We start from the raw sequence: 22,554 nt of genomic DNA on the forward strand, positions 1-22,554 counted from the left end.
TCTCTAATTGTGAGTCACCAAATGAACATCAGTGCAGCTGGGCCATTCCAGCGCTGGTCTGTCATTACGTCAATCTGATGTCCATTAAAATGGTAACTGGGTGAGAGTTTTCAAAGATCCCCCTCAATGGCCAAGTGAGGCTTCCCACTGGGCTGATTTTGGAGGGAAGGAGAGGAAGGTACTCTGGGTTCTTCTAGGCCTGGAGGTAACCCCATGCATCTACCTGCTTCAGTGGGCTTCAGAGCCAGAGGACAGGTTGGTTTTATTCTGAGTCAGTGGCTTATGAGCCAGGAGGCAGAAGGAAGAAAAAATTAAATTAAAAAAAGGAGGAGGAAGGGATGCAGGGGAAAGGGGGAGAGGATAAGGAGGAGGAGGAGGAGGAGGAGGAGGAGCCGCCGCCTTAGCATTTGCTGCCCCAGGTTTGAGAACTGGCTTTACCATAGACCCATTATGAGGCTTTAAGCAAGTCTCTTGACTGCTATGAGCCCCAGTTTCCTCATCTATGAAATGGGATAATGACACCCACCTTAACTATAGCATCGCTTGAATGAGATACAAGTAAAGAGGCTTCACCAATCTAGAGTGTGGTACAGAAAGGAGGTCACAATCGTGAGTGACTGTCCAAGGAGGGCTGGTAGGGCTTGAACAAGCCTGTGAGTGCCATTGTTTGATCTGAATTTCAAGGAAATACAAATGAAACTCTACGCTGCATTCAGGCACTGGCTCCTCCTGCTTGTTTATGATTCCTTCAGCCAAGCCTTGTTGGGCCACTTTTCAGCTCTCCCTGGTCCTATTGCTTCCTCCCAGGCTGAAAAGAAGGGAGGTGAGAAATTCACCACTGGCAGCACAGACCCCACAACCTCTGGGGGGCAGGGAATGCTGTGCATAACCCAGGTACCATGGGTGATGATCCTGAGCTGCCTTCCATGGCTCGTGGTGGCTGCAGAGAGGAAGGAGAGGGGAGTACTCACTTAATGAGAGCCTCCTACGGGCTAGACATTTCCCTAGCAAAACAGTCAGTCATTGAGGTTGGCATTAATTTTTCTTCACAGAGAGGCAGGCCCACAGAGGTCAGATCATTTTCCAAGGTCAGAGTCGGAATGAAAATCCTTGTATCAATAAGGCCAAAGTTATATGAAATATCCATTCACTGGAGCAATGGATCTGTTTTTCCTGTGGTCTCTGGGCTGCTTATAAACCATGGGTCTGGGGTTGGGGTGGGCTAGTGTGGGCTTAGAGGAATGCTGCCTGGATCATCTTTGCTGCTTCTGGGAGTGTAAGAAGAATAATGCAAAGAGGGAGAGAAGGCAGTGCCCTGTGATAGGTCCAAGCCCAGAGAGCAAAAAAGAACCATGAATTTGGATGCAAAAAATGGGCTCAATGTGACTAGCAGTAGGTCAAGGCGTGGGGCTGTGCTAGGGACAGGGCGGCAACAAGGCAGCTGAGGGCTACTGGAGGTGAGGAGAGTGTGTACAGAGTCCCTCCAACTTGCTGCCTTCAGCATGGTATCAGATAAGGTGCTATGGACAAGTCCCTCTCTATTCTTACTTGTTCCCCATGACATGCTTCTGTCCCCATGCCTTAAAGGCACTTGGCTTCTGAGACTGGGGTTGGTGGCCAGGGTTTTCTGGAGACAGAAACACAGGAGGCACGCACCTGGGAAATGCCATTCTGTCCCCTGGGGTGCTGTGTTTCCAAGGTTCTCAAAATGAAGTGGAGGGGGACACAGCCCCAAAGCAAGAGCTCTCACGCAGGGTTAAGGTCCCAAATGTCCGCACCCATGGCTGAGTGCCCCAACAGGGAAGATGATTAGCAAATTTACTCAGTAAGGGCCCATTGACACTTCCATTATAAAGACTAATCATTTGTTTTTATTGAGATCTGTTCCCTTGATTAAGCCCATTAGCACCAATGAGTAACCATGGATCAATCAACAAGCCTTCTTAAAAGCCCTCAACTAGGTCCTGAATGCAGCATGGATCCAGTCAATTTTACCTCTGAAGCATCTCTCCAAGCTGACCACTTATCTCCCCCTCCATAGCTGCCACTCTGGTCCGAGCCCCTCCTTTCTCACCAGGACTACCCTGATAGCCTTTGGTCTGGACTCACTGTATCACTTCCTGACCAGCTAAAGCACTGCCTGGCCCCATTTCCCCTCCCCAACTTCATCTTATGCTACACTCATTCCTTTGGGTTGGTTTTTTTTTCATACATATCCACCCCCTTCTGCTGTGGATTTTTACCTGCTATTCCTTCTGCCCTCAGTCTTGACCCACCCCTTTCCAGCCTTCACCTCATTAGACCCCACTTGTTCTTCAGCTCTCAGCCCAAATATCATTCCTCAGCACAGTCTTCCATTTCCCTCCACCCCCAAACTGGGTCAGGCCCCACCTGCTGTACATTAGCACCCTGACCCATTCCTTCTCAACACTGGTCCAGTTTGTTTGGATTATTTGATTCAGTCCATCTCTTCCTGGCAGGTCAGCTCTACAGAGGCAGACACCATTGTCTTAGTCACACTTGGCTTAGGGGTGATGAGTCAGGGAAGCAGCCTTTAAAGAGGCCCTCACTCTCAGGCTGACCTTGAGCTTGCGGGAGCCTGAGTGTGAGTGCCTCCTAAATCTTCCTCCTGGGATAAGTCACTCACCCATCCCAGTCCCAGCCCTGCTTGGTTCTGCACCCATCTGGGACTCTACAGGTGAAAGGTGCATTCCATAGGTACTTCTAGAATGAATGCACTGGAGGCAGAAAGGTGCAAGAAAGGGAGCTAGCTGGGAGGTGGATGGGGGTGTGGGAGTGGGGACTGTAGCTAGAGCAAAGAGAAGGGAATTGAGGAGGTTAAACCATCAGCTGTAGGAGGCCTCATATTATATCCTGGAGGGAAATCTGAGACAGGGATCAAGAAAGAGAGACAAAGAAAGAGGGACAGACACAGCAAGACACTTAAGAATAATAGAGCAAAGGGAGGGAAGCCGGTGAAAGACAAAAGGGGAGCTTATCACATTTGTCCCCATAACACTGAGGTTGAACATCTTTTGGGAAGTTGATGGAAAGCCTAGGATGTTTGAGAAGCTGGTGCTCCTTCCTGCTCCAGCTGGAACCTGTGGGCCCTGTGGGCCGAGCTGCATCAGAAAAGGAAGATTATTTCCTTGTGGCACAAGCCCAGGTCTAGCTAATGCACATAGTAGGGAGCAGCGGCCCATGCCGCTCTATCAGGCAGAATCTCAGGGGCTCCCTGTGCACCTGTGGATGGGACACCTTTGGCCTTGCACTTGCGGTCAGCACAGGAGGGTCTGCTGGGCCTGGCTCCTGGGTCCCACCCATGTCTGCATTTGGAGATATCATTGTTCTGGAGGTAACTCACACACCCATTTTATGAGGCCAAATCAAGGCAGGACTTGGAGGTCTTCAGAGAAGCATGATTGATTCATTTCCTCACTGAACAAATCGACCAAGCCGGGATCATTTGTCAGAGCAGTGGACATGCTCACTTATTCTTCTTCCCATTTGCACTCTGGGGTCTTTGCCAGGGAGCAACTGGCTCTTGGCATGGCCTGTCTCCACCTTCTCCCATGGGCCTCCGCCTTTGCTGTCTGATTATTCTGTTTTCATTTTGAGGGCCTCCTGACTCCTGGAGGACAGCCTCCCTCAGGGCGATGGGGTTGGAAACTAAGCCAGACTTTGCTGCCCGGACCGAGCTGCTAATTACTGCAGGTGCCCGTCTGTGTGCCCCGTCGAGTGCCTTACCCACACAGGCAGCTGAGGATGGCGGCCTGTGCAGTTGCAGGAAGATGGCAATGGTTTTTTAATAGCTGGGGGTCCCCCTCATTCATCTATGCGTGCTGAGTTTATTTTGCCATTTGTCAAATTCTGACTCCAGGGAACCTGTGTTCGGCGTGGTCTGGGCTTCAAGATTGATGACCTGGGTGAATGATGGGTCCCCTTTCTCCTCAAAATAGTTGGCACCACCAATAGGAAGCCCCACTGCCTGCTCATCTCTGAAAGGCCCATTTCTCCATCTCTGCAGAGGCCAGAGATAAAATATTTACTTGGGATGTAACCAATGTGCTGCAGCTGTCTCCCCGCCTGTGCTAGACTGAGCAAGCAAGCTCCTGAGCGAGCAGACAGCTTAGCTTTGCCAAGGGGAAGGAAGGAAGGTAGGAAGAGAGGAAGGGAGGGAGGAAAAAGATTCCAGGTCTCTGTTTGGAGCATGGATGTTCCCTGGGTAAATACCAGCTCTCTACTGGGGCATGCAGTTCCCCTGGCTGCCACAGATAGGCCTAGAACACTCTCAGGCTCCAGGAGGGTGCTGAGGAAACAGGGTATTTCCATGGTGTATAGCATGATTGTCTAGGCAAGAAGGACCACTTCATAGAATCATTCATTCTCAGGGGTTGTGAAATCTTAAAGTGCACCCAGTCCAGACCTCTAATCCTTGCATCCCTGCCAGAACATTTGCCCCTGTATTTGAACACTTCCAGTGATGGGGAAATTGTGACTTCTCAAAGCAGATGATTCCCTATTTGGAATCATCTGTCCATTGAAAGCATTGGTTATGTTGAATTTACATCTATTTCTCTGTACCTTCGACCCACTGGGTCAAGATCAGTCTTAGAAACACACTGAACAGCTGGGCCGGCATGGCTCAGTGGTTGAGTGTCAACCTATATATAAATCACGATTAGATTCCTGGCCAGGGCACATGCCCAGGTTGCAGGCTTGATCCCCAGTGTGGGACGTGCAGAAGGCAGCCGATCAAAGGTACTCTCTCTCATCATTGATGCTTCTCTCTCTCTCCCCCCTTCTGAAATCAATAAAAATATCTTTACAAAAAGAAACACACAGAACACATTCATTCCCTCTTCTCCTTAATGGCCTCCCACAGAGGAAGCAACCTGGCCTCTTTGAGACTTTTTCCTCCGGGCTGTGTCCTCCGAGGGCTCTTCTGTGCCAGACACTGAGCTGCAGTGATAAATAGGCCAACTGAGATCAGCAGTGTATGCCTCATAAGACATGCTTTTAAATTCCGTTCACCACGCTGTTGTTGAGGAGGTGGTCCGCCATGGCTGTGCCAACACTTCCAACCCTCTGCTCACTGCTGTCCTAACTTACATCCAAGAGGGAAGGGTTGATAGCTCGGGGTTCAGGACAATCATTAGGCCATGTTCGAGTCGTGGGTAGGGTCCTGTGGGTGAAGAGTTCACAGCATGTGTGGTCTCCCCTTTGCCATTTGTCCACTAGGCAGTACGGAAGCCAGACAGGGCTGACTTCCTCCGGACAGGCTGCAGCCTGCTGGTATACCTCTTCTGTGCTTACAGCCAGGTCAAGCCTACTTTGCTGACTCAGCCCCTGTATTTGAATGCTTCCAGTGATGGGAAAATTAGAATCAGAAATCATTGGGGCTTGGCTATGCATGAATGCATGTGTGCATGTGTGTGTGTGCAAGTTTGTGTGGTGTGTGTGTTCAGACATGTCCTATGTCAGACTAATTGAGGACTTTCCCAGCTCTGAAAAGAAGTCCCCACATCAAAATAAAAAGCTCCCGCTCAGCAAAAGAAACCATCAACAAAATGAAAAGGGAGCCCACTGAATGGGAGAACATATTTGGCAATGATACATCTGATAAGAGGTTAATATACATAATATATAAGGAACTCATTCAACGTAACAAAAGGAAGACAGCCTGATTAAAAAATGGGCAAAGAACCTGAGTAGACACTTCTCCAAAGTGGACATACAGTTGGCCAAGACACATATGAAAAAATGCTAAAAGTTACTGATCAACAGAGAGATGCAAATTAAAACGACAATGAGGTATCCCTTCACACCTGTCAGAATGGCTACCATCAACAAATCAACAAATGACAAGTGCTGGTGAGTGTGTGGAGAAAAGAGAACCCTAGTACACTGCTGGTAGGAATGCAGATTGGTGCAGCCACTATGGAAAACAGTATGAAGTTTCCTCAAAAAATTAAACATGAAACTGCCATTTGACCCAGTGATCCCCTTCTAGGAGTATATCCTAAGAAACCCGAAAGACCAATCAGAAAGAACATATGCACCCCTATGTTCATAGCAGCGCAATTAATAATAGCTAAGATTTGGAAACAGCCCAAGTGCCCATCAGTAGATGAGTGGATAAAAAGCTGTGGTACATTTACAACATGGAATACTATGCAGCTATAAAAAAGAAGGATCTCTTACCCTTTGAGACAGCATGGAGGGACCTGGAGAGTATTATGCTAAATGAAATAAACCAGTCATATAAAGACAAGTATCACAGGATCTCACTCATATGTGGAATCTAATAAACAAAATAAACATGAGCAAAACAGATCCAGAGACATACAAGAATGGAACAGACTGTCGAATCTCACAGGGGAGGTGGGGGTGGGTGGGTGGAAAAAGATTAACCAGGGAACTTATAAGCATAACCCATGGACACGGACAATAGTATGGTGAAGGGCTGAGGGGGGCGGGGAGTGTAGCGAGAGGGTAATGGCGGAAAGAGGCAGGGCATCTATAATGCTTTTAACAATAAAGATAAATTTAAAAAAAACAATTTCCCTTGCTTATCTTGCTGTTTTTCTTTGGGTATAATTCCCTAGTTTGAAACCTGACAGTGCAGAGGGGATACCAGGAGGGCAGAATTCGGTAATTCCTGAGCCTCTGGCTTCCACCACCTGGATAGCACCAAATGTTCCACTTCCCTATGCCTCCTGAAGTGTGATATTCAGAAGTAAACTGAAGAACTACCTTAGAAAATAAAGATGTAAAAAAGGCAGGGACATTGGAAACAGAAGGGGCCCGTGCCTTGCCTGTGAGAGATTTGGGGAGCATTGCTTGCACCCATTGGTCTCTCTCCTCCTTGCCCAGGAGAGAGTGGCGAAGAGGAGTGGTGGCCAAGTTCGGGTTTCCTCCCTATCTTGACTACTGATCTAAGAGCAATGATGGGAGGCAGCTCAAACAGACTGAACTGGGCATGCTCAAAGAAATCACATCAAGAGGTTCCCCTGCTGAGGCTGAGGCCCTTGTTCATCGGAGGGATGAGTGATTCGCTCAGCACCAGCTGTGGCAGCACAAAGGTGGCCGCTCTGTCACCCGGTTGCTCCATGGATGACTGTGAAAATAACGACAGCGGTTTCTCATGCCAGAAAAGGTGGAAGTGAGCAGTGGGTAAGAAGAAAGAAGCAGACAAAGGCTGCTGGAGAGAGAACAGCTTTCGGATCTCTATGTATTTGGAAGAAAATGCAGCAATATCTATCAAAGTTAAAACCAGGCCTACTCTTTGATGCAGAAATTCCAGTTTTAGGTTTTCCTGCAGATACACTTGTACATGTGGGCAAAGAGGTGGATATGTGGATACACTTGCCACATTCTTGGCAATTGCCAAGACAGGTAGGAACTTATACTTCCATCAGTAGTGAACTGGTTACATAAAGTATGACCCATCTTATACAATGGACCACCACTCAGCCTTGAAGAAGAATGAGGCTGATCTAGTTTTGCTGAGATGGAATGATCCTTGAGCCACTTCAGAAAGAAACCCTGCAGACCAGTGCACTTCCATTTGTGCAAAATCTAAAGGTCTCTGCACAGACAGATGTGCTTGTGCATGTGAAGGCCATTTCTGGAAGGATCCACATAAAACTGGTGACACCATTTAACTTTGGTTGGGAGTGGCCATGAGAGAATAAGGAATGAGGTTGTGGGGGGGGGAGGGAGGCTCGTTTTTCTTTCTACACAGTTTTGCATTATTTAAATGCATTTCATACGCTTACACTCCGTTCCCAACAAATATGGTTCCTCATAAAAAGGAAGCACGTCTTCTGCACATCTGCCAAATGCTGCACTTCTCTTGACCCAGATATTTACCAAACACCCATTGTTTGCAGGATACAGCGCCTGCCTGATTGGGGGAGGAAACAGAAGATACAGCTCATGCTTTCAGGGAGCCCGCTGTCCAGATGGGGAGAAAGATGTATTCTACAAATTGGAGGGGAAATTTAATCTTGATGAGGGTGCTGGAGACTTTTATAGAGCTGGTTTGTAAAGTATTAGCAGTAAAATTGTGAGACCTGAAGATGAATGAATGGAGTGCAGAATTCCAGGGGGAGAGAACAACATGAACCAAAGATATGGAATGGGCAACAGAAACTATGTTGTGTCACCTCCCCATGTGCTTGGTGTGCTATCGGAAATGCTTCCTTGTGGAATAAGGTATCATTTGCTTTTAGGAGTCTTTGTGAGAATGCAGACTCTTGCTTCTCAGTAAGATACGAGGGGATGGATTCAGTGAGGGTGCTAGTAAACCAGTTCCCCCCTGCCCCCACACACAAAGGATTGGATTTAAACATTTGTCAATTTCTATGGTGTAAGTACTCCCACCATGGCTGACTTAAAGCTGTCCATACAGCAAGGAAATTGGGAGGCGGCACGCCTAATGGACTCTCTTAAGCCTGAAAGAGCCCGCTCTGGCACTCCATGAGAAAAAGTAGAATCCCAGACTATCAGAGCTAAAAGGAATTTAAAGAGGTTCAAAATAAACCCTCGCTACACACGAAGAAATTAAGGTGCTTGTACAATGCAGAAGAGGCAGAGTGTGGATATTATCTTCTAGTTCTCAGAGTAGTGAAATTCCTGGTTCTCCTTGGAAATCACTCATACAATAGACAGGATGACCGTGAAACCATGTGGTTTTGAAGGCACGAGAGGCTACCAAGAAAAGCTGGGAGGTTTCTCTGATGGAGCACAGATAGGTAGAGTTCCAGAAGGGGTCTTGGTCAAGAGGACAGTTCTATGCACTGGGGGGGGGTGGGGGGGGGGAGTAAGAAAGGAATAGACAGAGTCCGAAGAGATTTCAGGAGGGCTTAGAAGACCAAATTCCCAACTGCACGGTCTTGTCTGGGATTGACTTTTCTTCCTGGAGCAGGAGCAGAATGAGCTGATCTGATATGTGAAAAAGAAGAACCGGGCTGGTCCCATCAGGTCCTGGATGACTTGTGTGCACTCGGGCAAGTCACTTCCTCTCTAGAGAGGTCAAAGCCTTTCTCCTCAAAGTGGGGCGGGGACCCTCCAGTGTGGCAGTCTCCCTGCCTGTCAGTCAGTGAAGAGGCCCCGGCAGCCGTCAATGTCAGAAGTGAGGGGAGAATCAGTGCAGCAGGTGGGTTTATTATCGATGCCCAATCTGAGGCAGACAAAGAGAAATCGGAGCAGCAGGAGGCAAAAGCGAGGCTTGTTTTGTGAGTGGACGATGGGGCTGGGGAATGGAGGATGGGTTAGGGGCAAACAGGACAGAGACACCCTTTCATCATGTCAGACATTAAAAAATCTCACCACCGTGCTGAAGACAGCTTCTCAGTGGGGAAGCCTTTGCCTTCTGGGAAGGTCCAAGTTCCTTTGCATGGGTCGAGGGACTCCATTATTTGCCCTTGTCTATCTTTCCTCTCCTGAGTTCCCCAACCCAGCTCTGCAACACCCAGTGAGGCTATGGGAGTAGCTACTGCTTGTTAACACTGCAGGTTCGGGGCCTCAGCCTTGGCTCAGACCTCTCCCTGAATGTTCTTCCCCTCATATCAGCCCTGCCTCCCGACAGATAACCACTTCCTCACACATGCCAGAGCTGCTCCCCCACACATGCCATTGCAATGGCAATAGGGCAATTTCATCACAAGTTTGTTTTTATTTCCCCCGTTTTCCTGGTAGCCTTGTGAAGGCAGCAAACTCTGTCTTGGTTCCCGAGGTGGAACTGGTCACTGACTCCCAGGCACTGGGAACGCCAGCTGGAGAGGAGAAAGCTGCTCCTGTCGTCCCAGAGCTCCACCTCGGGAGAGAGAGGGTGGAGTGCCAGCCTCACTGCTACAAACTTCTGCTGAAGGCCAACTGGGAGCGCTGATCCACCAAGTCCCTTAAGTGGTTTTTAGCTGAGCCCCTGAGGGGAATTGCGCAAAGTTCCCAGGGGGGCAGGAGGTTGTAATGCTGTTGTAGAAGGAGGTAAATGAAAGCCTTCTTCAAGGCTGAGCTCCAATAAAGTCATTCTGTTTCTCTGGGGAGGAGGATCCTTCCTCAGCCCTCACACAAATCCTCCCCACTGCTAAGGGTGGACGTGGGTGCTGTGACGTGCCACCCAGGCCCCCTTCAGCACTGAAGGACTGCCTCCCGACCTCCCTTCCCTTCCATCGGTGCAGATCTCCAGGGAATGCCCTGCTCATCTCCACCCCAGAGGAACTCAATCGAGAAGGATGATACCCGCTGCTGCTGAGGGCTGTGGATATTAGCAGACTGGTCCCCGTTGGGAGACCTGATGACAGTGGTAGGAGCTGAGACTACAGGCAGGAGGGTGATGTCCACGGGGCAACCGGGAGAGCCACAGGATCAACAGATGTCAGCAGGGTGGTGCTCAGCCCTGGCTACCGAGCAGCAGGCTGCCATGACCAAGTGGGATGAGTCAGCAGCAGTGGGGAGGTGCCAGTGGGAGGTGGTCACCTCTGATCTCACACTGGCGGGGGCTCTCACCAGCCTGGGGCAGTCCCAGCGCCTAAGCATGGCTACACACTAGGATCACTTCAAAAATACTGATTCCAGTGCTCAGCCTTAAGAGATTGTGATTTCATTGCTCTGCAGTGAGGCCTGGCCCTTCGTATGTTTCAAATGCTCACTGGGGTTAGATGGAAAGATCGTAGATAAGCTCCGAAATCAGACAGAATTAGGGTTGAGTCCTGGTCCATTAGTGGCTAGGCAGTTTTAGGGTGTAATTAGTTTTTCTGAGCTTCCATTTGTCATCTGTAAAATCATGCAAATCGCATATAGTTCATGGAAATACCAAAAGGGCAACATGTTACTCGTCATGGATTAATAGCCTTCAATCCATGGAGCTATTACTATTTGTATTCATACTTGGCCTTTTGCCCCTCCTTCCCCAGGGTATCGCAACCTATGGTAGACTTGCCTTCCTTAGCCCCTGCTCCATTGTGGGGGAGACCTATCTCCTACCTAGATTGTGGCTGTAGCAGCTGAATGGAAAACCAATGACTCCCCGGGGGTTGACCAGATGACCAAATGCTGGCATCCATGATTACACTCCTGTTCACACCTAGAATAACACATCCCACAGTCAGCCCTTCAAGATGACACTGGCAGCTATGCAGCTGCTACTCGAAACTAAGCAGGGTAGGTTTTGCTCACACAAGGGCGGCCATAAGGCCCAAGGTACTTAAATGACTTCCCCAGAATTGCACAGGTTATAATGTGGCTTTGGACAAGTCCTTTCTCCTCTCTGTGCCTCAGTTGCTTGCTCTGTAAGATATGGGTGGCTCATCTGGATAAATGACAATTCTGCTCAGTCTGGTGCTGCTGGTTCGGCAATACCCTTCCCCCCGGATATGCCTTGGGAAACTGACCTCGTCTCCACCTTTTCCCACAGAGGCCAGGGCTCTGAGAGATGCCACTTTGGAGCAAGGGACCCAAGAGTCTGCCGTGGCTGCTTCCCACACACCTGCCCCCTGATGTTGTGAGTGACCCATTCCTCCTCCTGCCAGATGGAACTTTAAATAACCTCCAGCCCACTGTGTGGCTGCCAGAAGTTGTAATTAAATAATGCCCAGCCGTCAGAAAAGCTGTTACAAATGGTCCTTTTGTCTGCACCGCTGTCTGGAAAGCCAGGACGCAGAGAAGCGAGGGGGTCATAAATATGAAGGGCAGAAGTTCAGTGGGAATCCTGGGAGCAATCGCTTTCGGGGACCCTGAAAACCATGGAAGTTGTTTTCTTTTTCAAATGTGTCAGGATCCCAGGGGAGAGCACCTAGCCCTGGCTCTGTGGCTGGGACCGCACACGGGATAACCTGAAAAGGACTAGGGACCCTGGGGTCCTTACCTGGAGCTGGCTGTCCCAGGCTGCATCCCCTCTGAAAGTGCACATAGGAAAGTACAAGGGGCAGGTGAGTGCTGACAGTCCGAGACAGTGCCCAGATGAGCGCTCCTCATTCCCTCCCTCCTTTCCTTCCTCCTCATCCTTTTTCTCTCTTTTTTCAGCAAACACCCTTGAATCTCTATTATGTTGGAGAGTCCTCTCTGCAGGAGGAACAAGGGGAAGAAATGCACACTCACTGAGCATGTATTTAGTGTTAGATGTTTTATGTACATGACTCCATTTAATTAGTACAACACACCTGGGAGATGGTCATTATAAAACTCAATATTGTAGATAAGGAAACTGAGGCTCTTAGACATTAAGCAATGAAGAGGTTGGGGATTAGCACTCTAGCCTGGAAACCCATCAGCTTGGAGGCTGCGTGTCTTTGCATGTCGCCTTGCTGGGTAAAGCATGGGACCTGGCACATAGAAGGCTTCAGAAATACGATGGAGGGAAGGGAGGAGGGGGAGAACGAAGAGGGAACTGACTCAGTCTGTCAGACATCAAAGCCAGTGATCTTCCTATCAGTGCACGTTGGGTCTGGAGAGTACAGACAGGCAGTTGTATATCAGATAAATGTATACAATCGGAGGAAAGAGCTGTTAAGATATGTGCTGCAAAAAGAGCATGTTTAGGAAGCAGAAAGTTGGTTTCAAGAGTCATGGAGGAGGGGGAGCCAAAGTGTATGGGTGGTCAGAGTAGAGAAGTTCATTTCCATTTGCAAGAACAAGGGGGCTTCATGGAGAATTGGAGATGGAAGGATGAGTAGGATTTGGACCCTGATGGAGGACAGGGAAGGCTGATCAGACAGAAGGGGTGGTGGAGGATCATAAGTATCCTACAATTGTAAATAATCTACCACCGAGGGGATAGGCCAATGCTCAGGCATGTGGGAGCTGCCTGGACTAGAACGTGAGCCTATATAGTGTGCTGGTGAGGTTCCTGGGGACTAATCAGGCAACAGAGTCCCCTCCCAGGGTGGGTGAGAGCTGTTCAGGGTGAAGGCAATCACGAATGAGCCTGAATATGTGTGTGTGTGTATGTGTGTGTGTGTATGTATGTGTGTGTATGTGTGTATGAGTGTGTATGTGAGTGTGTGAGTATGTGTGTGAGAGAGTATGTGTATATGAGTGTGTGTGTGAGTGTGTCTGTTTATGAGTGTGTATGAGTGTATGGGTGTGAGTGTGTGAGAGTGTGTGCCTGTGTGTGTATGTGCGTGTGCATGTGTGTGTGAGTGCTGAGGTGGGTGGCTAGTACTTTCTTCTGAGCTTTGCCATGAGGCCCAAGTGGAAATGTGTTTGTTTCCTGGGTCTGCCGGGTGCAGAGCAGCCTGCACTTCCACCCGGGCCTTCACAGAGATCTGCTGGCAGGTTCTGCAGCAGCGAGAAAGGTGGGCACATTCTGGTGGGTAGAGGACTTAGACCCTGGCCTCCCTATAGGGTCAGGGGTGGCACCAATATTGGTGATTTGGGGAACTGAAGGGAGTTAATCAAAGGTAAGGGGTCTAACTGCCTTTCTGCTCTTCACCTGTCCCCAGCCCCTCCACCTGCCACCCAGCAGCGCCGAGCAGCTGCCCGTGCACGGGGCAGTGAGGCTTGTGGAAGCTGTCGCTGAGCTGTCCCTCACTTCTGCCCGACACCCTCTGAGAGCAGCAAGAATACATGTCACAGGAACAAACAGCCCAGTGGTTTGGGGATCATGAAGAATTACAGCCAGGGCACTTCGCTTTGTGGACAGGCTGCTGGCAGCATCCCCAAAGGCCAAGTGGAAACTCACAGGGCTGTTTCAAGAGACAGGGAAGCTCAGAATGAGAAGGCCTGCGGTGGAAATATCAGGGCTACCTTGATAAGAGCTGTTTCCTTCCAGCACAGCACAAGAGCCCAGCCAAAAGCTACCATCACACGGTAACCCTTTGACCGCCGCAGACACCTGACTGTTCCATTGGTGGGGAGCCCTTGGAGCCAACTGTAGAGCAGGCGGTGCACACAATTCGACAGGATGGGACTCCAGGGACAGGATGGACTCTAGGTGTGGGGTGGGATTCTGAACTGAGTACTTCTGCCATCAGGATCCCAGGAGGAATCCTGCTACCTGCCTAGGGCATGTCTCTGGGCCTTGGTTTTCTATTCACAGTCATTCAGCAAGCACCTAGAGAGCACCGAGTGTATACCAAGTGTTCTGTTAGGTGCTGAGGGCCAGGCAGCCGAGAACAATACATGTCTCTGCCCCCATGAAGCTGCCCGTCTAGAGAAGTAAAGAAGTCATTGGACACATGAGTGCACTGGCGCACACTGCAGTGAATGACCGCAGGGGAAGGACAGGGCTGCGGGAGAAGCCTTTGGCTGTGGGATCAGGGAATGCCTCTGAGGAAGAGACTGGGAACCGATTCCTGAAGGGTCAGTTCGAGTTACCTGAGTCAGACTTGGAGGAAGAGTTTGTGCAAAGGCCCTGGGGAGGGGAACAGAATGGTATGTTTTAGGCGCTGAAGGTAACCGGTGCGGCCTGAATGCAGTGAACAGGAAGCAGAGTGGATGACAGGAAGCGAGTCTGACATGCTTGGACTAGAGAGTTGGGTAGAGTGTCAATATAGTTGGGGTAGGTTCCGGGTATGGCCTCAGTTTTCAGAGTTGGAACTTGGTTTACGCTGAGGCTTCTATTCTGGGTGAAGGCCAAAGCCCAGTTTGTGGATTAGAGCAGTCCAGGGTCTCTGTGGGTATAGTTAGGTTGAGTTAGTGTTCACAGTCTCTGACCATGGAGTCCCTAAATTTCTCTAAAAGCACAAGCCTATAGAAGGAAATTAGTGGCCCTAGCTGATGGGAGAAGGGAGCCCAGTGCCAGGGAGGCAAATCCACTTTCTACAGACAATAGCTTTGACCTATGAATGGCCCCTGCAGCTCTGCACCTTGAGAATGAAGGTGTGCAGGACACCCAGCTCTCCACGGATGAAGAGCCCTCCCTGCTTCCTCCCACTTGCCACTGTTTTCTATCCAGACCACGTTTCTGCCTCTGAATGTGATCTTTGAAACTTATGAGCAATGATGACAACTGATTCTGAAAACCTTTATATGTCCTCGAATTGCCATGCCTAATGGGACATTGTTCCCATCTCTGAACAATAACTCAGGAGGCCCTGCTGTCTCTTTGCTCTTTGCTCTCCCTCATGTTATCTCCCTGATGAAATCTGCAATAAAATAATTAAAATGATTATAGCAGGTGAAAGATGCTAATGGGATTGTTGGACGCTGCGAGCTCCCCAGCCTCTCTCAGCTCTGCATGTCAGGGTGAGTTGACTGGTCTCTTGTGACCCTCTTATGAATGGGCACCAATACGGCCTGCACATCTCTGTATGATACATATGATTTGAGAAGCATTTATATTTGTTTGAGCACCTGTTGAGACAGACCAGTAAACCAGGACAAGTGGAACAGAGAAACTGAGACAGACAGCTGAACAAACTGGCTGAGTGATTTACAGCAGATACAGAAGCTCACCTCATTAGAGATAACATCTAGGCCTCAGTTGTATTTCAGCTCCAGACCCAGAAAAGCAGAAAAACCAGGTGGGTGATGCCAGGCCAGCTGCAATGACTAAGGACCCCCTGCCCTGGCACTGACCTACCAGTAGTGACCACAGCCCTGGGAAACTGATGCATATTCTGCTGAAACCGCCCCTATATTCCCTCCTTCAAGAGAGAGATAAAACCTTTCAAAACAAAGGACCCACACTTGCTCTCCTTCTGGGGAGCACATCTGTGCCACTCCCTCCCCCCACCCCCAAGGTATGCATCTTCTAAACTCTAAGGGACCTCAGGAGACTTGCAACCAGGGGAGCAATGAGCAGCGGCAACTCATCCCAGGCTGACCCCCTGAACCTGTCCCCAAGGCCCACATTTTCTCTGGCTTCCAAGTGAGCTAAAGCAGCCCAGCCTAGGCTCTCCTGTTGCTCCTTCTATGCTAGCCCTTCCCTGTTTCACTGTCCCCAGCTTTAATAAACGTATCTTCATAGTCACCTGGACTTGTGTCGTGAAATATTTCCTGCATGAAGTCATGGGGTGGGAGGCAATTTGAAAACAGCAGCTAAAACTGGACAGGTTCTTTGCAGTCCACTAGTGGGTGAGTACAAGGGGTCTGTGGCAAATTTTGAAGGAATGGAGGGGTCCAAACCCCATAAACACTCAAAATGGCCAGTAGAGGCATCCCCAACACAGGGTCTCCATACTGCTGGTGTGGGATCACAATTAAGTAGAATATGAATCATAGGCTCAAAAAGAAAGAGGTCCCTAAAAAAAATGGATAGGGGAAGAGAGCCAGGAAATCTCAGAAGATGAGCTACTATATTTTAAATAATACCCCAAAACAACCAAAGAAGAAGCTCTGTGAAGTTGGAAAAACTACCCTGAACTAGGCTTCCTTCGCAAAGTTCAGGAAAATTATATGCACATAAAAATAAACGTCATAAAAACATTGAGAAAAAACCCACACAAATTATTATAAGAACAAAGAGAATAAGGTACAGAATAAATTCTTTATAGACAGTGAAAGTATGCCAGAAAGATATACTCTCAAGACTGTGACCTAGTGAACTAAAATGATGTAACCAAAATGAGCTAAAAGACATTAAATGATATCATCATCATCATAAATGATAATACTAATAAAACTTCAGAAATTATATGACAACTCACAGGAAGAAATTAGAAGGGAAAAAAGTTACTTCAAAAAATAAAGATTAAAACTGCAAGAAACACTAAATATAATAAATAATACCTTAATAACAGAAGGTAAAAAGGAGAACATTTTTAAGAATAAAAAAGTAGTAAAGAGAGAGAGAGAGAGAGAGAGAGAGAGACAGAGAGAGAAAAGGAATCTGAGAGTAAGTTAAAATATTGAGTAGAAGCATGGAATATCTTATATGTAGCAATATGGGTCCCTGAAAAAGAAAACCAAAGTAAGGCTACAGGGCTGATGCTAGAAATTATAATTTAAGGAAACATTCCTGAAATAATAATAAAAGATCTGAACCTACATATTGAAAGAACACAAGTATACAGAGTGTACCTAAAAAATTGAGCCTGAACAGCAACACATAGTCTAGTAAAATTACTGTACTTTAAGAAGAAAAAAAGATTTTTTTAAAGCAGAAGAAAATTATTTAGGTGTCTAGCCAAAAAGAGGAAATAGCTTACAAGGGAAAGAAAAATTAGGTTACCATCAGACTTTCTGACAATAATACTTTAAGCTAGAAGAAAATGAAATGACATTTTAAAATACTTAAGAAAATATAATTCAAGAGTTTTATATTCAGGAAAAGGGACTTTCATGTACAAAGAGCACAGGTAACTATTATCAACATGCACAAACTCAAGGAATATTATTCGTATGAGTTCTTCTTGAGGGATTTGGTAGATAAGCTTTAGATAAGCAAAATCACCAAAGAGACATGGATATTGAGGCCTGATAGTGAGCATTAAATACTAGCTACTTAGCAGTCACTACATGATTGAAAATATAGTTCATAGGGCAACTATAAAAATTTAGGGGACAATGAGGAGAATATATGCAGATATAGTTTTCTAATTATTTTCAGTAATGAAAAGAGTATTTGCATCATTTTTCTGAGACTGTGGAGTGAGTAATGTGAGACAAAGCAAATGACTGATCCTGGGAATTTCTAATCTTATTATCTCCTGCATTCTCAGTTTGGAAGGAAGAAGACACTGATATAACAGGAGATTAGGTAATAGTTCTGAATTTGAATGGAAAGTATCAGTATCTGGACACCTGAAACTAATATATGTTAACTGTAACTGAAAAATAAAAATGACTTAAAACTGAAAAATAACCTTGTAATAACTATGCATGGTATTAGATGGGTACTAGACTCATGGTGATCACTTAGTACTGTATATACATATCTAATCACTATGTTGTACACCTAAAACTCATATAAAATTATGTGTGAAAAAAGAGAACATATCAGTATCTGTACAGTACATGTATTTTCTAGCTCTGTCCACTGAAAAGGCATGGACAATGACCACACCAGGAGCAATAAGATTCCCTGGTCCACAGGTTGTGGTCTTGAAATTCCAGAAGGAATCAGGGCTTCCTGAGAAATGTCAGATTTCAGATCTGAGGCTGGAAGAGTACAAGGTAAGTCTGGAATATTTTGTCATACTAGATAGCAAAGAGGTTATCAGAGAACACTAGAATCATGTCAAAGGGTGCAGGAGCCAACTTAAGGAGCTCCCACTGGCCAAAGATGAGGCCATTTGAACTTTAATAAGAATAATAATTAAAATGGGTTAAAACCCACTATGTATGTTTAAATACTGTGTTCATAATCATATTTATGTTTATAAATCTATATTTATTTTATTATATATTATATTTCTTATAATAAGTATACACTTTTTATTTGTATAAATCTATATTTAAAAATAAAATAGATTTATTTATAAAAGTAAATATAGATTTATAAATATATAAGTGATGTCCCCCCAAAAATGTTTACATACACTTTTTTCTGATAGCTCAATTGATGTTTCTTTCTTTTCAGATTTAACCCATTGGAATTAATAATGATTCAAATAGGAAGGAAGCAAGGGGAAGGCCAGACATTATAAGCATGGTCACCAGGGCAGCTTCACCAGGAAGCTGCAACTTTGCACTCCCTAGGAAACCAGAGGTCCATTCCCTGCAGATCACTGGGGAAAGGGATCAAACAAAGGGGAGATGGACGCATGCACAGTGAAGTTGGGGTGACGTAGGTAAGGTGCTTGCAATCAGTCTAGCCCAGTGATGACGAACCTTTTGAGCTCGGCGTGTCAGCATTTTGAAAAACCCTAACTTAACTCTGGTGCCGTGTCACATATAGAAATTTTTTGATATTTGCAACCATAGTAAAACAAAGACTTATATTTTTGATATTTATTTTATATATTTAAATGCCATTTAACAAAGAAAAATCAACCAAAAAAATGAGTTTGCGTGTCACGTCTGACACATGTCATAGGTTCGCCATCACTGGTCTAGCCTGAGGAACCATGATCACTGGCTAAAAGAGCGAACCACTGCAAGTGCATGAAATCCTGGAGGTTTAATTGGTTAAACTCCTAATTGTAACCCAGAAACAAAGAGTTCTTGCTCTCTTGCTTGGTCTGCTCTTGCCTGCTGCGCTCCTGTTTCTCACTGGCTCTGTGACCCGCACTCACCCGTGTTTCCTCCATAGCCATGTGGCTCTAGAGACGCTGCATGGCCCCACAGGCAATAGACTGCAGCTGGGAACACAAGTTAAGCTGGCTAGTTGCTGGGCTGGGCTGTGTTTTAATATGGAGCAAAGACTGCTGAAAACAAGATGGGACTTTTTCATGGCGAGACGGAGGGATTTGGGACCTTGGAAGGGAACCTCCTTAATGTTACCTCATCAATAAACCTTTCCATGCTACCTCGTCCTCCTGTGCGGACCTCGGGAAATTCTTGTTCCTGGGGCACCCCAAGAGCTCCACGTCCTCCAGTAACACGTGGGGACACAGAAGGCACCCCTCTGATAACACATTTGCAGGAAATACAGGAGACAGCAGAACTTGTTGAACAGTATCACAAGTAAGCAATCAGCAAAACCCAGACAGTAGGAAATTTAAGTGAAATGATGCAGATTCTTCAACAGATACATTGTAAGAGAACGAAAGGGATGGAGAACAACCTGAAGTGCCTTAAAATGCATGGCAACTATTTGATTTGATTTGATTTTTAATTTTTTTTTATTGATTTCAGAGAAGAAGGGAGAGAGAGAGAGAGATAGAAACATCAATGATGAGAGAGAATCATCAATCGGCTGCCTCCTGCAATGCCCCCTACTGGGGGTCGAGCCCAAAACCCAGGCATGTGCCCTTGACTGAAATCAAACCGGGGACCCTTCAGTCCACAAGCCAACGCTCCATCCACTGAGCCAAACCAGCTAGGGTAAAATGCATGGCAACTTTTTTAGATGGGCAAGACTACAGTCACTAGGAATGCACTCTTGAGGGATAAAACTACAGAAAACACAAAGAATTGTTCACTATTGTGGATGAAAAAGGGGCTACATACTAAACCTGAGAAGCTCAGGAGAGGGCTGCATGGTGGGCCTTACAAACTCAGAGACCTAAAGGAACCACATAGGATGGTCTGAACGTAAATATTCCTAACGAAAACCAACTCGTGGTGGTTAGTCATATCCTAGGCCCATAGCTTCCCTGGAAAAGGTCAATCTTTACCTTAAGTGAGAGTATTTATTTTCTTTTTGCATTTAAAATAACCTACCTGTGGAATGTTAGAGTAACCCCTTTTTTCAAACCCCTTTTCAAACAACCTTTCACTAGAGCAAGAGACCACAAAACCCCTCATTATTATCTTGTTGCCCAAATACTACTTCTATGTGCTGCAAATGTTAACTATTCTATACCCACTAATGTAAAAGAAGTATGCATCTTTCTGCTTTACTTTTTATCCAATCTCAGAGATTTTCCACTTTGCTTTCTCTTGTTCCTTTAAACTATCGCAAATGGATTTCATGTAATCCCTCTTATGTCTCCTTCTTTGATTGTAACATATAAAATAAGCCGTAAAACTGCCATTCTCTGGAGTACTTCTTATTCCCTTGAGAATTTGATTCCCAGCAATTGTTATCAGTTTGGCTCAAATAAACTATTACTATATGACCTTTTCTTAGGCTGGATGTTCTTTTGTCAACACTACAAAAGAAAGAATATAATTACTTTGGGGAGAGGGAGGTTGTGACTAGAAAGGGGAATAGGAAAGGACTTTTGGGGCAATTGGCAAAATTCTATTTCTTGACCTGGGTGGTATTATGAGGGTATTTATCTTATAACAATGTCTTCAAGCTAAACATTTATTTTGGTTTAGCGTATTTGTTGTATTTTAAAATAAAAAGCTTTTGTAATGCACATAGTTAGGTAGGCCAAAGACAACATACTGACAAGGCTACTTTGTTCATTAAGACATACAGGTTCAGCCCTAGCTGGTTTGGCTCAGTGGATAGAGCGTCAGCCTACAGATTGAATGGTCCCAGGTTCAATTCTAGTCAAGGGCACATGCCTGGGTTGCAGGCTCGATCTCCAATAGGGGGCGTACAGGAGGCAGCCAATCAATGATTTCTCTCTCATCATCGATGTTTCTCTCGCTCTCTCCCTCTACCTTTCTCTCTGAAATCAATAAAAATATTTTTTAAAAAGACACAGAGGTTCAAATTCTGCCAACTGGGTGTTGGCTATGACATGGACTCCCAACTGCATGTTCTCTCTGGCTTACAGCACTTAAAAGATTATCCAATGAACAAGGAGAGGTCATGAGAGTAAGCTACAGGCTTTTATTAGGAGCCAAGAGTGAGCTGAGTAATAAAATATAACTTGGTCCAGAATAGAGGGCTCCCTGCATTTGACATTTCTACTTTATTTTAGCCAGAAGCCTTCTGGGCTCAAATAAAGTTCCAGAAAATGCATATTTATAATGGTGGCTCAATATTGCTAGGCAAATTCTAACTTAACAACATCTAATTTGTGAAATTTCATGGTAATTATGATATTTCTAGATTCTTCCCTTTAAATAAGACTTTGGCACCAACATTCCTTTAAACAGTAGCTTGCAGGATGAGGTAAGCACTTGTTTACAGAACTGTAATTGCTTCACAGGGTGGAGGGGGCTATGGACTGTCCCATGATTACCCAGCGCCTGAGCAAACAAGGCATAGTTACACACAGGAGATCCATGGTTTGGACAAAACAATGCAAAGAACTGGGGACTGCCATTAATTTCCTACTCCCCAGGCCAAACCCCCAACTTTGCTTCTTCATGAGCATGGAGCTTCACACAATAGGGCAGAACTAATGCTAAGAACATGAGTGATTTCTGAATCATTTTGTTGAGCACACTGGGCTACCCATTTTCCTAAGTAATTATTCAGATTAGTCATAAAGGCTGATTTTGCTCTTTGGGGGCTCGTTAGTGAGGGGAGGAAGAACATGGGCTCTCCAAATGTGCCTTATTGGCATGTGGCTTTCCAGCTGAAGACATTCAAGGCCCAAGACGCAGGAAAGAGCTGTTTACCTTCCCCTTAACTGCCTTAAAAACTTTAGCTGGAGGTCCTCAAAAAAGACAACTACGCTGCTTGAGGCCACAGGGCAGGCTAGGGCACAGGGCGAGTACAGGTCACTGAACAAGAGAGCGTGACAGTGAGCAAAAGCTCAAGAGAGAGGGAACACTTCGGGGATGTTAGCCTTTCAAGATTTCATGTGCTTGCAGTGGCTCCAGCCTTCTAGCCAATGACCTTTTCCCCAGCCGCTAGACTGACAGTCAGGCAAGCACCTTTCCTACATCACCCCGACTTCACTGTACATGTGCCCATCTCCCCTTTTGTTCAACCCCTTCCCCCAGTGATGCGCAGGCAATGGACCAGTGGTTCCCTCGGGAACGTGAGGCTGTAGCTTCTGGTGAAGCTGAGCAGATGACCATGCTTATCATGTCTGGCCTTCCATTTGCTCTCTGCTTGTATTAATGCTGACGAGCTAATTACGACAATAACAGCTTCTTTTCTTTAGCGTGATGCTTTTAAGGTTCTTCCATGAGGTAGCACGTATCAGTAGT

The 22,554-nt window shown here is 46.4% G+C and overlaps 1 protein-coding gene and 1 pseudogene across 1 annotated transcript in view; one reads left to right on the forward strand and one right to left on the reverse strand.

The window, feature by feature from the left end:
• Window positions 1-22,554, reverse strand: part of ASIC2 (acid sensing ion channel subunit 2) — an 828,796-nt gene that overhangs the window by 304,703 nt on the left and 501,539 nt on the right. The window lies entirely within an intron of this gene.
• Window positions 14,184-22,554, forward strand: part of LOC118671337 — a 111,788-nt pseudogene continuing 103,417 nt past the window's right edge.

Source organism: Myotis myotis, unplaced genomic scaffold, assembly GCF_014108235.1.
Source record: "Myotis myotis isolate mMyoMyo1 unplaced genomic scaffold, mMyoMyo1.p scaffold_m19_p_17, whole genome shotgun sequence".
Taxonomy (NCBI): Eukaryota; Metazoa; Chordata; class Mammalia; order Chiroptera; family Vespertilionidae; genus Myotis; species Myotis myotis.